We start from the raw sequence: 14,436 nt of genomic DNA, 5'->3' as shown, positions 1-14,436 counted from the left end.
CCGGCGATTTAGGGCACTCCGCCTCCTCCACCGCCTCCTCCTCCAGCGAGTGACGATCAGGGCACTCAACCGGATCCTTCTCCAGCGCATGGCGGCACTCCGCCTCCTTCTCCGCCTGCGCCGACGCGCCCGAGCAACCAGCCTTCTCCTTCTCCGCCTCGTCAGCAAGGGCGGAAGAGACCTGCCGCCGCTCCGGCTGCTCCGGTGCGTCGTAGTCCTTCTCCTCCGCCTTGTAAGCAAGTAAAGAAGACAACCGCTCTGTCTGCTCTGCCGGCGTCTAGCAGTACAGCCAGAGGCGGGAGGAAATACAGATTTGGTCCTTCTCTGAAGACTCCAGAGAAGTTACCATACGAGAGGACCCCGGAGGAGAACGCCGAGATCGCACGAGAAGAAGTGAGGAACTACTTTGAAGGGGTGAAAGCAAAGAAATATCCACCTCCGGAGGAGAAGGTAGATCCGGTGAAAGCGAAGCGCACTCTGGCTGCCCTGACAAAACCACCCAAGTCTCCGCCGAAAGGAAACTATGAGCGCATTATCGGAAAGGAATTTGCCAAAGCGGAGCGGTCGGGAAGTACTGTCAGTGATCAAAGGCTGAAAGAATGACGAGCTGGGAAACAAATTGCCCAGCTCGGTGAACAAGCGAAGCAATCGTGCCCCCCGCTCAAGGTGCCTAGCGACAACTTCGCTAATGATCCGAGGATGGTGCCCGGTTATAGCAATCTTGGCGATTACCTGTCCGACGATGTACATTATGATTTCATGGAGGTGCAGATACAAAGATATGAGTACGGGAAGCCTCCCGTCAAAGATGAAAGATCTCTAACAACGATGATGCGAAGATTGCATGATTGGTACTTGAAAATCTGCAGAGACTCTGGGGGAGGGGTACTTTGTATGTGAAAGTTAAAAAGGAGCATGACCTCATTGGAATTGAACTGTTGCCTGTTCCATTTGAGGAGTTCTTTCAGTTTTTCAATCAATTGGCCCTCGATAAAACAACAGTCGCCTGCTACTATCTATAAGTAGTACTACTTCTGTCATTAAGTCTCTCTATATAGCTCAGCTCTTTCATTGCATGTATTTATAATCATCCTCGATATATTATGCAGATTGAAGATCGCCGAATTGAAGAAAAGACGAGTCGGTGATATTGGGTTCATTAACACATATCTCATAGATGCAACTCAGGTTAAATTTCATGCCGCAGATACCGAGGCCAACTTGCTACGATCGTTGGTAATAAATGAAAACAAAGATATAATACTCTTTCCTTACAACTTCAAGTGAGTGTTACTGTCTTGTGCGTATTCGGTTTCCCTTATATATTAGTGAAGGTTATAGTAATGTAATTGATGAGTTATGCATGCGTGTGCAGTTACCACTATATTCTCCTAGAGATTAAGCTTGAGCAGGGACTAGTAACCGTCTTAGACTCAAGACGAAAAGATCCCCAGGACTATGCAGACATGACTCAAATGCTCGAGAAGTAAGTTAAATCGATCATTATCCACCATATCAGCAACTTTGTTCATTTCCTGATATATCAAGTAATTGTTTTCTTTGTCTGGCAGGGTTTGGAAAAAATTCTCCAAAAAAGCTCCAGGACTCACGAAGAAGCTGCAATTTAGACACCCGAAAGTAAGTACTATAGTAGCATGTTCCGCGCATCTCCTATTGATTCAAGTGCTAGTTTCATCAATACCATTTGGCATTCTTGCTTATCAGTTTGATTGACCTTTATTTCTTGTAAAGTGGTTGTGGCAGGAACAAGGGAATGATTTCTGTGGATACTACGTTTGCGAGTCCATCCGCCACACGACCTGTGAGCGGGGCTACACTGACGAACAATATGAAGTACGTAAATAACAACATTCACAATTTTATTTTATTACCATCATTTGTGTTGAGTTTCATTCATTCATATATATATGTATTGACCCCCTTCTTTAAATTAGATGTTTCGGAAGCGGGATGAACTCCTAGCACCAGCTCGCATGCGAGCAATTCAAGAGGAATTGGTGGCATTCTTTCTTGACCACGTGATCGCTGAAGACGGAGAATACTATGTGGACCATGAGTCCGTATGATTATATTTGTAAGAGATAATTCTTGTATATATGTAGCCGGTAGTGTCGGATAGATATACGAGAAATTGTTGTTCGACCAATCTCTCGGAGAAGGAGAGGTGGTCGATATCACTTCTCTCTGTATGCATATATGTTCATGACGATCTTCTGTTTCCTTCGTTTGCTTACTAGCTAGCTAGCGTGTCTAGTCCTCTCTATACATATGTATAGTACGTAGCGTCGACCAAGCACGGACATAAGAGAGGACACTTCTCTCTATTAATTATAGCTAGCTAACACAATATATGAAACACCTAAATTAACCCCACAAAACCCCCAAACCCCCCCCCCCTTCAAAAAAAACAAAAACCCCAGCCACAGAAATGCTGACGAGTGGATGCCTATTGGTCCCGGTTGGTGCCACCAACCGGGACCAAAGGGTCTCCTGCCTGGGCTCCGTGCACAGGCCACGTGGAGGCCCATCTGTCCCGGTTCTGGATTGAACCGGGACTAAAGGGACAGGGCATTAGTACCGACCCTTTAGTCCCGGTTCAGGAACCGGGACAAAAGGCTCTTACGAACCGGGACAACTGGCCCTTTTTCTACCAGTGATGGGATCTAGTTTCGAAGATCTCGTCGCGACCAATCTTTTATGTGAAAACGGTTTTTGCATCGGACCGACGGCTTGAGCTACAAAACATTTTAAATCTTTTGGAAAAGGAGAATCTAGGATGACATCAACTCTTTTGTCCTCTAGTGCATGCATATAATTGGAAGAAGTGGGTGCACGGAAAGGGGGAGAAATCATGATAATGCATGCATGCATGTAGATAGAGATAAGGAAAAAGGTGTGTGATAGTTTTGTTTATATGGCACACGTGTGCCAAATATCGTGGTCCATATGCAAAAATAAGTATATAGCAATGCAATTCTATACCTAATACTAAAGGACGGAAACTTTCATAGTTCTTCATTCGTCATCCCATTATATTCATCGATTTTATGTCAAGCTTAAAGATTAACGGCTGAGATTTAAAAAGAGAAAATTTATACTTTTACCTGCCCGTATAAGAGGAAATCTAATTTTTTTTTCTATCATCCGTGCTCTAGCCTACGCAGATTTGTTTTTTGTCCATGCTCTAGCCAATACGAAAAAACTATTAATGCCAGGATTCAAACCGTAGTTATTTGCAAAGAGCACATGCCCGCTTGCCAGCTCATCTATGTAATGTTTTCTGTTCGAACACAATGGAAGAACCCTTTATTTGTTCTCCGTACGCTAGCCTTTCCGGGCCTCACAGATGTCTGATGGGCTTTCATCACCTGGGCGTAAAAAAAATGTACGTGCGTGGGGGTTCTGTTATTCTTTAAAAGACAAAGGTTAGTTCATCTTTTAAATAGTCCCACCTCGCTCTTATACACAAAATTTCACCGGTTTTTATATGTTTGCATGTTACCTTGAGTATGAACAAGGGCCTTGAAAATGAAATAAAGAGAGGATGATGTGTGGGTTCCGGATGATTATACACGGGAGGCTGCTTGAAATCAAGGATTTGTGCTTGCATGGTGGGATCGTAGGATGCTGGCTTCTATCGGGGGATTATGGGAAAACTAATTAAACCGAAATTATGAGGGAGATTTCATGGGATGTGTGCGCATTGATTTGCATGCAACGATAATAACACAATGGAATTAATATGATAACAAAAGAATTACCCAAAGGTGACTGGTGAGAGCGAGCATCGATTTCCATGCAACGATAATAACACAAATATCAACGAAGGTCAACCTTCTATTGGTTGTGAGATGGGTTAGAAAATAGCATTCACACTATGCATGCATATAGAAATAGTATATAGGAGTACTAATTAGCTACTAGACATAAATGCAATGTGTCCAAAAATAATAATGGTCTATTTTGTGTTGGTTTTAGAAAAACTGTCATTATCATTTTCTTGGTACTATCACTATAGCCGCAAAAACTTTGCCTCACAATCGATGCATGTGGAGGTAGTAGTGGGCAAAGTCTTCAAATTTAGAGAGCTAACCAAAATAGTTGGCACACATTTATGCTGCGAAAAAGCCTAATTTTCTATAGTCACATTATAATTCAGCAGCCCAATATTTTTTTAAAAGGTACTAATTAAGCATTCATGTCGTCACTAATTATGTTTGTGACTTAATGTTAATTGCAATTATATAATGTTTCAATACAACTGGTGCCTCCACCAAGTTAGATAAGGCCACTTCCAATACATAGGTGCTTAGATAAGGTGCTAAGCATATTAAAAAGTTTAGCAACTAATGTCCACAATGCATAGGTGCTTCACTTGTTGGTGCTAAGCTCTCCTTATTTAATGATTTAGCAACTAAACTATTTCATGCATTGGTGGTGGGTTTGTTTCATTTAATTGCTTTTGCCTAGGTTCATGTGTTTGGCATTGGTTCTTTCTGGGGTCACCAAACTCACCTCTCTCCTCTTTATTGCCTTGCCACATCAGATTTTTTGCCTACATGGCAGGCTTAGCCCCTGTAAAAGGTGGAACATTGAGGACGGCCTAACTCACATAAGTTCCATCACTGATGGTTTGACTATTTGCAAACGGTTGAACAATGGAAGAAGAAACAATTATCACACTAAAAATAGAGCACAAACGATAAACATATGATGTATGACAAAGTGCTAGCTAAATAGCATAGAGTGAAGAAAATAAGCCCCACACGCACAAGAGGCTGTCAGTTCCGCTGGCCGCACCTAGGAGGGTGTCGATGGTCGTAAGCCGCCTCGCCCCAAGCTCATTGTCTTGAGATTGATGAGTTTGCACATATTGTGATCTGATGGACACCAAGCACACCGTTAGTGAGGACGAGGAGGATAAGCGAAAAAATTGATGGATGGCTATGTTGAAATACATGATATGAAAAAGTGTGTGTGGGGGGGTGGGGGTGGGGGTGGGTAGGGGGACGGGGTGTTGGGTTGTCTTGAACCATGCTTACTAGGGATGATTGTAAGAACTCCGTGATTGTGTAAGTCCTTTAGCCCGCAAAAAAAGAACGCAAAGGAATTATTACTAGGGAGGTTACTGCCGAGAGCGAAGCATTGATTTGCATGCAACGATAATAACACAATGGAATTAATATGATAACAAAAGAATTACCCAAAGGTGACTGGTGAGAGCGAGCATCGATTTCCATGCAACGATAATAACACAAATATCAACGAAGGTCAACCTTCTATTGGTTGTGAGATGGGTTAGAAAATAGCATTCACACTATGCATGCATATAGAAATAGTATATAGGAGTACTAATTAGCTACTAGACATAAATGCAATGTGTCCAAAAATAATAATGGTCTATTTTGTGTTGGTTTTAGAAAAACTGTCATTATCATTTTCTTGGTACTATCACTATAGCCGCAAAAACTTTGCCTCACAATCGATGCATGTGGAGGTAGTAGTGGGCAAAGTCTTCAAATTTAGAGAGCTAACCAAAATAGTTGGCACACATTTATGCTGCGAAAAAGCCTAATTTTCTATAGTCACGTTATAATTCAGCAGCCCAATATTTTTTTAAAAGGTACTAATTAAGCATTCATGTCGTCACTAATTATGTTTGTGACTTAATGTTAATTGCAATTATATAATGTTTCAATACAACTGGTGCCTCCACCAAGTTAGATAAGGCCACTTCCAATACATAGGTGCTTAGATAAGGTGCTAAGCATATTAAAAAGTTTAGCAACTAATGTCCACAATGCATAGGTGCTTCACTTGTTGGTGCTAAGCTCTCCTTATTTAATGATTTAGCAACTAAACTATTTCATGCATTGGTGGTGGGTTTGTTTCATTTAATTGCTTTTGCCTAGGTTCATGTGTTTGGCATTGGTTCTTTCTGGGGTCACCAAACTCACCTCTCTCCTCTTTATTGCCTTGCCACATCAGATTTTTTGCCTACATGGCAGGCTTAGCCCCTGTAAAAGGTGGAACATTGAGGACGGCCTAACTCACATAAGTTCCATCACTGATGGTTTGACTATTTGCAAACGGTTGAACAATGGAAGAAGAAACAATTATCACACTAAAAATAGAGCACAAACGATAAACATATGATGTATGACAAAGTGCTAGCTAAATAGCATAGAGTGAAGAAAATAAGCCCCACACGCACAAGAGGCTGTCAGTTCCGCTGGCCGCACCTAGGAGGGTGTCGATGGTCGTAAGCCGCCTCGCCCCAAGCTCATTGTCTTGAGATTGATGAGTTTGCACATATTGTGATCTGATGGACACCAAGCACACCGTTAGTGAGGACGAGGAGGATAAGCGAAAAAATTGATGGATGGCTATGTTGAAATACATGATATGAAAAAGTGTGTGTGGGGGGGTGGGGGTGGGGGTGGGTAGGGGGACGGGGTGTTGGGTTGTCTTGAACCATGCTTACTAGGGTAGGAGCTTGTGACTTTTTTTTCTCCCGTTGCAACGCACGGGCATGTTTGCTAGTTCTAGACAACGGTATGAACCGCACACATTACATTAAAATTGAGTGACTGTTTATCCTTGTTATGAGGGCAATTATTTGACAGGCGCTTAGTTTTTTACAACCTGGCTCGGACCCTAAAAACAAAAAATATGCTACTGGAGTGAAATCGGTATTACCTCTAAAGAAAAAAAATCAAAATCAAAACAATAAAGTTTTCTATGGAAGAATGAAACCCTTTAACACTACTGGAATCAGCTTCTTTGCCATCTGCCATGGCAGACGGCAATGGCATAGATCCCGGACGGCAAATTTCTATGTTGCCTGCCAGCAGACGGCAAACTGTCCGTCTGAACACGTGTCAGCAAAGGCCTTCTTTGTCGTCCTCTTCTTAGAAACAGACGACAAAGGATTGTGTCATCCGCCGTCCAAGGCCAGCAGACGGCAAACACAAGGGACGGCAGTGGGGTGGGGTCAGAGCCATTAGGGGGTTAACGGCGCTCTTTGGCATCCGCTGGCGGACGGCAAAGAGTCAAAGCTCTTTGGCGTCCGCTGACAGACGACAAAGAGCTCGGCTATGCCAACTCTGGGAAGCTGCCACGTGGTAGCTATGCCGTCTGCCAGCAGACGGCAAAAATTGAAAGGTCTTTGTCGTCCGCTGGTAGACGGCATAGCTGACCAAATAGGCAGCCAGTGTTCCCAGTGTCTACAGGTAGCTGCCACGTGTCCTCTTTGCCGTCTGCTAGCGGACAGCAAAGAGGCTACATATCCCTTGTTTTTATTTATATCCATTTAATTTCACAGGAATTCACACACAGATATACATATATTTTTTTCACAGGCACAACAGACATATGATGTATCCAACACATAGCTCCATCCATGAGAACATACATACATACATAAGAAACAAATTTCCATCCATACATATTACAGTAATATCACAATATTCATCCAACACAGTGTTCCATGCATCCATATAACAAGTTCCACATTATTCTTCGATACAAACGAAAAGAAGAACAGGGAAAAAAGCACTCCATCCATGCAAGCTTCCATATAGTGAATTAAATTTACAAAAAGGGAAACAAGAAAGTTAGAAGAAGAAGAAGAAAACTTCAAGAAGAAGTCTTCTTCTTCTTCTTCGTCTTCTTCTTCTTCTTCTTCTTCTTCTTCTTCTTCTTCGTCTTCTTCTTCTTCTTCTTCTTCTTCTTCTTCTTTTCTTCCTATTCCTTCTTTTCTTCCTCTTCCTTGATTTTCTTCATCTTATTATGTCATTTGTGGACTAAATAGGGTAAATTATGTCAAAAATGGACTAAACATGCTAAATAAGAAGAAAAATACCATTTTGAGCTAACCTAGCTAATTATGCCATTCTTGACCTAACTAAGCTTATTGTGTCATTTTAGAGGACAACAAGCTAAGTATATGACATTTATGAGGTTAGCAAGGATATTATGGCATTTATGAATAAAAACAAGTAAGAGGAGGAAAAGAAGAAGAAGAAGAAGAAGAAGAAGAAGAAGAAGAAGAAGAAGAAGAAGTCCTTATTTCCTTCCTCTTCCTTGATTTTCTTCATCTTATTATGTCATTTGTGGACTAAATAGGCTAAATTATGTCAAAATGGACTAAACCGTCTAAATAAGAAGAAAAATACCGTTATCAGGAGGTGTAGGAATGGTCGGGGCTGCGCCAGTGGCAGACGGAGGTGAAGGACCGGTCGGGGTTCCGGCATTGGCAGACGCAGAAGGATTGGTCGATGCTTGTCGGGAGCCATGCTGCACCAAAGAGCATTTCCAATAATGTCCTGTTAGCATGATGCAAACTGAAATGTGAATAGTAGTAACTAAGGACCATTCAAATCAAACTCACCATGGTCGCCGGAGCAATCTGGGGCATCGGCGGAGGGGCCTGACCGTTTTTCTCGCACATGGTCTGCACATTTGGTTCTTACGAGTCAGTCATATTAGTTAGTAATGCGAACATTACGTGCATGATTGGGCTAATATGCATGAGAAACGTACCACGATGGGCTCGTATAGGGCCCGGTTAGACGCCTCGTTCCGGTTCCTCTCCTCCTCCAACAGCTTAGCCGTCCTCTCCTCCATCTCCCTCTCCCTCTCCGCTGCCTCCCTTTTTGCCTCCTCCAAAAGCGCCTGGGTCTTCAATCTCTCTTTCTCAACCAATGCCTGCAACACACCAGTCCACGTTAGCATTGTAATCATCGATGGATGCACACACAATGTAATGGAGGAAAGGTGAGAGAGTCCGTATAACTAACCGCCATGGCGAGCTCCGCGGGCCGTGCACGAGGTGTTATCTCAGGATCAAAGCTACTCAGGCGTTTCTTGATCTGCGGGGGAGTCCTAGGACAATGTATCAGTCCATCACCAATAGCTTGAGAGCCATGGGACCTCCCGCCACCAGATATCATCACCAGCTCTGGATCAAAAGGATCCTGGCTCGGGTTAAAGTCCTCCCCTTTCCTCGCCTTCCCCTCGTCTATGTACTTCACAAACTTGTGGTGGGAGGAGATGTTGGTGAAGCTCTCTGGATGATCTAGGTCAAACTCCGTGGATGGCTTGGCCTTCTTGTATGGGTCCATATGGGCCATGCCATAGAGGTCAAACAAATTAGGCACAGGCTTCTTGTGGTGGTGCGCTTGAGAGAGAGGAACAAAATATTAGTTACTGGCTCAAGCTAGCATGAAGAATGATTTTGGAGCTAAGAAAGGTTATTATGTCATTTTTGAGGAAAATAAGCTAAGTTTAGGTCATTTTCGAGGTAACCAAGATTATTATGCCATTTTTGACCAAAGTATGCTAATTATGTCATTATTGAGCTATCCAAGGTAGTTATGCCATTTTTAGCTAACTATAGCATATTTAGGCATTCTATAAAGCTATCTAAGGTTATTATGTCATTTTAGAGCTAATTATGTCATGAATGAACTAGGTAAGATCAGTTTAGGTCGTTATTGAGCTATCGAAGGTAGTTATGCCATTTTTTAACTAACTAAAGCATATTAAGTCATTTTATAGAGCTATATAAGGTTATTATGTCATTTTAGAGCTAAATATGTCATAAATGAACTATCCAAGGTAGTTATGCCTTTTTTAACTAAATAAGCATATTAAGTCATTTTGGAAGGGATAAATGCTAGCATGAAGAACGAAATTGCATGAATCATGTAGCAAACCACATACCCAGTTATCCCCGTACTCAAACAGGTTGGAGCTCCCTTGATGGTGTGGCACACCTTCCATTTTGTCGCGCCTATCCTTGGCCCTATGGTGTTCGAGTAGCCATTCGGGAGAACACCACGCATCCACCAAAGCCTCCCAACAGTCCATCTTATCCACACACCATCTCGAGGGCACCTAAGTTAGTCAAGAAAAATTTCAGCTCTACGCCTATGAATCAAATCAATAAAACTAAGTTCAAGGTCTTAAGAATAGGTAATTACCTGCATGTACTTCTCCTTACTCAGAAACTTGCTGCGACACTTCGACTTGGCCCTCCTAATACCCTTCGAGGCGTAGTAGTCTCGAACGGCCTGCACCCGAGCCTCGTGTCGTAAGTTCTAAAGTAGGCGCTTGCACTCGGTTTCGACAACCATACACGCGGCCTCCTGCTCTCCCTCTGAAACCTTGTAGAAGGTCTGCAATCAAACAAGACAACACTGATTAGTACAATCACCAGGTAGTGTTGACTTTTAATTCTGTAAAGGAGAAATTACCCAAAACCGACGGAACACAATGTTGGCCACCGTCTCGCAGAAGACACCGGCAACCATCTCCTCCGGCGGGGCCGGGGCAACCGAGTACAGCTCCCAGCTCAGTGCTAGTTGTGGAACCTGACCCTCACCGGGCAACGTGACCCACCCAGGGAAGTGCTGCCGGCAAAGCACACCAAGGACCTCATGTCCGTATTTTATTTTTATCGACATCTCTATCTCTAAACATGTGGACATATTTTTCGATTTCGGCTTTTCGCTTGAGGACAAGCGAGGTCTAAGCTTGGGGGAGTTGATACGTCCATTTTGCTTCATGCTTTTATATCGATATTTATTGCATTATGGGCTGTTATTACAAATTATGTCACAATACTTATGCCTAATCTCTCTTATTTTACAAGGTTTACATAAAGTGGGAGAATGCCGGCAGCTGGGATTCTGGGCTGGAAAAGGAGCAAATATTAGAGACCTATTCTGCACAGCTCCAAAAGTCCTGAAACTTCACGAAAGACGTTTTCAGAATATATAAAAAGTACTCAGCGGAAGAGATTCACCAGGGGGGCCACACCCTGCCCACGAGGGTGGGGAGGCGCGCCCCCCTACCTCGTGGGCCCCCTGGTGGCCCTCCAGTGGCCATCTTCTGCTATATGAAGTGTTTCGATGGGAAAAAAATAAGAAGCCATCTTCTCGGACGAAACTCCGTCGCCACGAGGCGGAACCAATCCAGGGTTCCGGCAGAGCTGTTCTGCCAGGGAAACTTCCCTCCGGGAGGGGGAAATCATTGCCATCATCATCACCAACGATCCTCTCATCGGGAGAGGGCAATCTCCATCAACATCTTCATCAGCACCATCTCCTCTCAAAACCCTAGTTCATCTCTTGTATCCAATTCTTGTCTCCAAGTTTGGGATTGGTGCTAGTAGGTTGCTAGTAGTGTTAATTACTCCTTGTAGTTGATGCTAGTTGGTTTATTTGGTGGAAGATCATATGTTCAGATCCTATATGCATATTAATACCCCGCTGATTATGAACATGTTTATGCTTTGTGAGTAGTTACGTTTGTTCCTGAGGACATGGGAGAAGTCTTGCTATTAGTAGTCATGTGAATTTGGTATTCGTTCGATATTTTGATGAGATGTATGTTGTCTCTCCTCTAGTGGTGTTATGTGAACGTCGACTACATGACACTTCACCATTATTTGGGCCTAGAGGAAGGCATTGGGAAGTAATAAGTAGATGATGGGTTGCTAGAGTGACAGAAGCATAAACCCTAGATTATGCGTTGCTTCGTAAGGGGCTGATTTGGATCCATATGTTTCATACTGTGGTTAGGTTTACATTAATACTTTTGTTGTAGTCGCGGATGCTTGCAATAGAGGTTAATCATAAGTGGGATGCTTGTCCAAGTAAGGACAGCACCCAAGCACCGGTCCACCCACATACCAAATTATCAAAGTACCGAACGTGAATCATATGAGCGTGATGAAAACTAGCTTGATGATATTCCCATGTGTCCTCGGGAGCGCTTTTCACTATATAGGAGTTTGTCCAGGCTTGCCCTTTGCTACAAAAAGGATTGGGCCACCTTGCTGCACTTTATTTACTTTTGTTACTTGTTGCTCGTTACAAATTATTCTATCACAAAACTACCTGTTACCACTTATTTCAGTACTTACAGAGAATACCTTGCTGGAAATCGCTTATCATTTCCTTCTGCTCCTTGTTGGGTTCGACACTCTTACTTATCGAAAGGACTATGATAGATACCCTATACTTGTGGGTCATCAAGACTCTTTTCTGGTGCCGTTGCTGGGGAGTGAAGCGCCTTTGGTAGGTGGAATTTGGTAAGGAAAAATTTATATAGTGTGCTGAAATTTACTGTCACTTGTTACTATGGAAAGTAATCCTCTCAGGGGCTTGTTCGGGGTATCTTCACCCTGACAAGTAGAGCAAAGAGTTTCTCCTCAACCTACTGAAAATGAAAATGTCTGCTTTGAAATTCTTTCGGGTATGATAGAAAAACTGCTAGCTAATCCCTTTTTAGGAGATGGAACAAAACATCCTGATGAGCATCTAATATATGTGGATGAAGTTTGTGGATTATTTAAGCTTGCAGGTGTACCCGGAGATGTTGTTAAGAAGAAGGTCTTCCCTTTATCTTTGAAGGGAGATGCATCGACATGGTATAGGCTATGTGATGATATGGGATCATGGAACTACAAATGATTGAAGTTGGAATTTCATCAGAAGTTTTATCCTATGCATCTTGTTCATCGTGATCGCAATTATATATATAATTTTTGGCCTCGCGATGGAGAAAGCATCGCTCAAGCTCGGGGGAGGCTTAAATCAATGTTATATTCATTCCCCAACCATGATCTCTCAAGAGAAATGATTGTTGAAAATTTTTATGCTCGGCTTTCTGATAGCAGTCGCACCATGCTTGATAATTCTTGTGCTGGCTCTTTTATGATGAAGACTATTGAATTCAAATGGGATTTATTGGAAAGAATTAAACGCAACTATGAAGATTGGGACCTCGACAAAGGTAAGGAGTCAGGTATGACACCTAGGTTTGATTGTGTTAAATCTTTTATGGATACCGATGTTTTCTGTAAATTTAGCACTAAATATGGACTTGACTCTTAGATAGTAGCTTCTTTCTATGAATCTTTTGCTACTTATGTTGATCACCCCAAGGAGAAGTGGTTTAAATATCATCCTCCCATAGAAGTAAAAGTAGGTGCACCTATTAAAGTTGAAGAAAATATTGTCACTTATAATGATCCTATTTTTCCTACTTCTTATGTTGAGAAACCACCTTTTCTTGTTAGGATAAAGGATCATGCTAAAGCTTCAACTGTGGTTCGTAAAAGCAATATTAAAACTTATACACCTCATGAGCAAGTTAATGTTGAACCTAATATTGCTATTGTTAATGATCTCTTGTCTGATAATATTGATGGGCATGTTATTCATTTCCTTGATGAGACTGCTAGAATTGCTAAACCTTGTGCTAAAGATAAAAACAGACCTGTGGTAGGCATGCCTGTTATTTCTGTTAAAATATGAGATCATTATTATCATGGCTTATGTGATATGGGTGCTAGCGCTAGTGCAATACCTTACACCTTATACAAAGAAATTATGCATGATATTGCACCTGTTGAGATAGAAGATATTGATGTCACAATTAAACTTGCCAATAGAGATACTATTTCACCTATGGGAATTGTTAGAGATGTTGAAGTCTTGTGTGGGAAAACTAAATATCCTGCTGATTTTCTTGTTCTTGGTTCCCCACAATATAGCTTTTGTCCCATTATATTTGGTAGACCCTTCTTGAACACTGTTAATGCTAAGATAGATTGCAAAAAGGATGTTGTTACTATCGGTTTAGATGATATGTCTCATGAATTTAATTTCTCTAAATTTAGTAGACAACACCGTGAAGAAGAATTACCTAGTAAGGATGAAATTATTGGTCTTGCTTCTATTGCCGTACCTCCTAGTGATCCTTTAGAACAATATTTGCTAGATCATGAAAATGACATGTTTATGAATGAAAGAAGGGAAATAGATAAAGTATTCTTTAAATAGAACCTATTCTGAAACACAATTTGCCTGTTGAAATCCTAGGGGATCCTCCTCCACCAAGGGTGATCCCGTGTTTGAGCTTAAACTGTTACCTGATACTCTTAGATATGCTTATCTTGACGAGAAAAAGATATATCCTGTTATTATTAGTGCTAACCTTTCAGAGCATGAGGAAGAGAGATTATTGAAAAATCTGAAGAAGCACCGTGCTGCTATTGGGTATACTCTTGATGATCTTAAGGGCATTAGTCCCACTCTATGTCAACATAAAATAAATTTGGAAGAAGATGCTAAACTAGTTCGTGATCATCAACGACAGCTGAATCCTAAAATGAAAGAAGTGGTAAGAAAGGAAATACTAAAGCTTCTTGAGACAGGTATAATCTATCCCGTTGCTGATAGTCAGTGGGTAAGTCCTGTCCATTGTGTCCCTAAGAAGGGAGGTATTACTGTTGTTCCTAATGATAAAGATGAATTGATTCCTCAAAGAATTATTACAAGTTATAGGATGTTAATTGATTTCCGCAAATTAAATAAGGCAACTAAAAAGGATCATTACCCC

Source organism: Triticum urartu, chromosome 6A, assembly GCF_056163025.1.
Source record: "Triticum urartu cultivar PI428250 chromosome 6A, HENAU_Tu73, whole genome shotgun sequence".
Lineage (NCBI taxonomy): Eukaryota > Viridiplantae > Streptophyta > Magnoliopsida > Poales > Poaceae > Triticum > Triticum urartu.
This window is presented reverse-complemented; position numbering follows the sequence as displayed.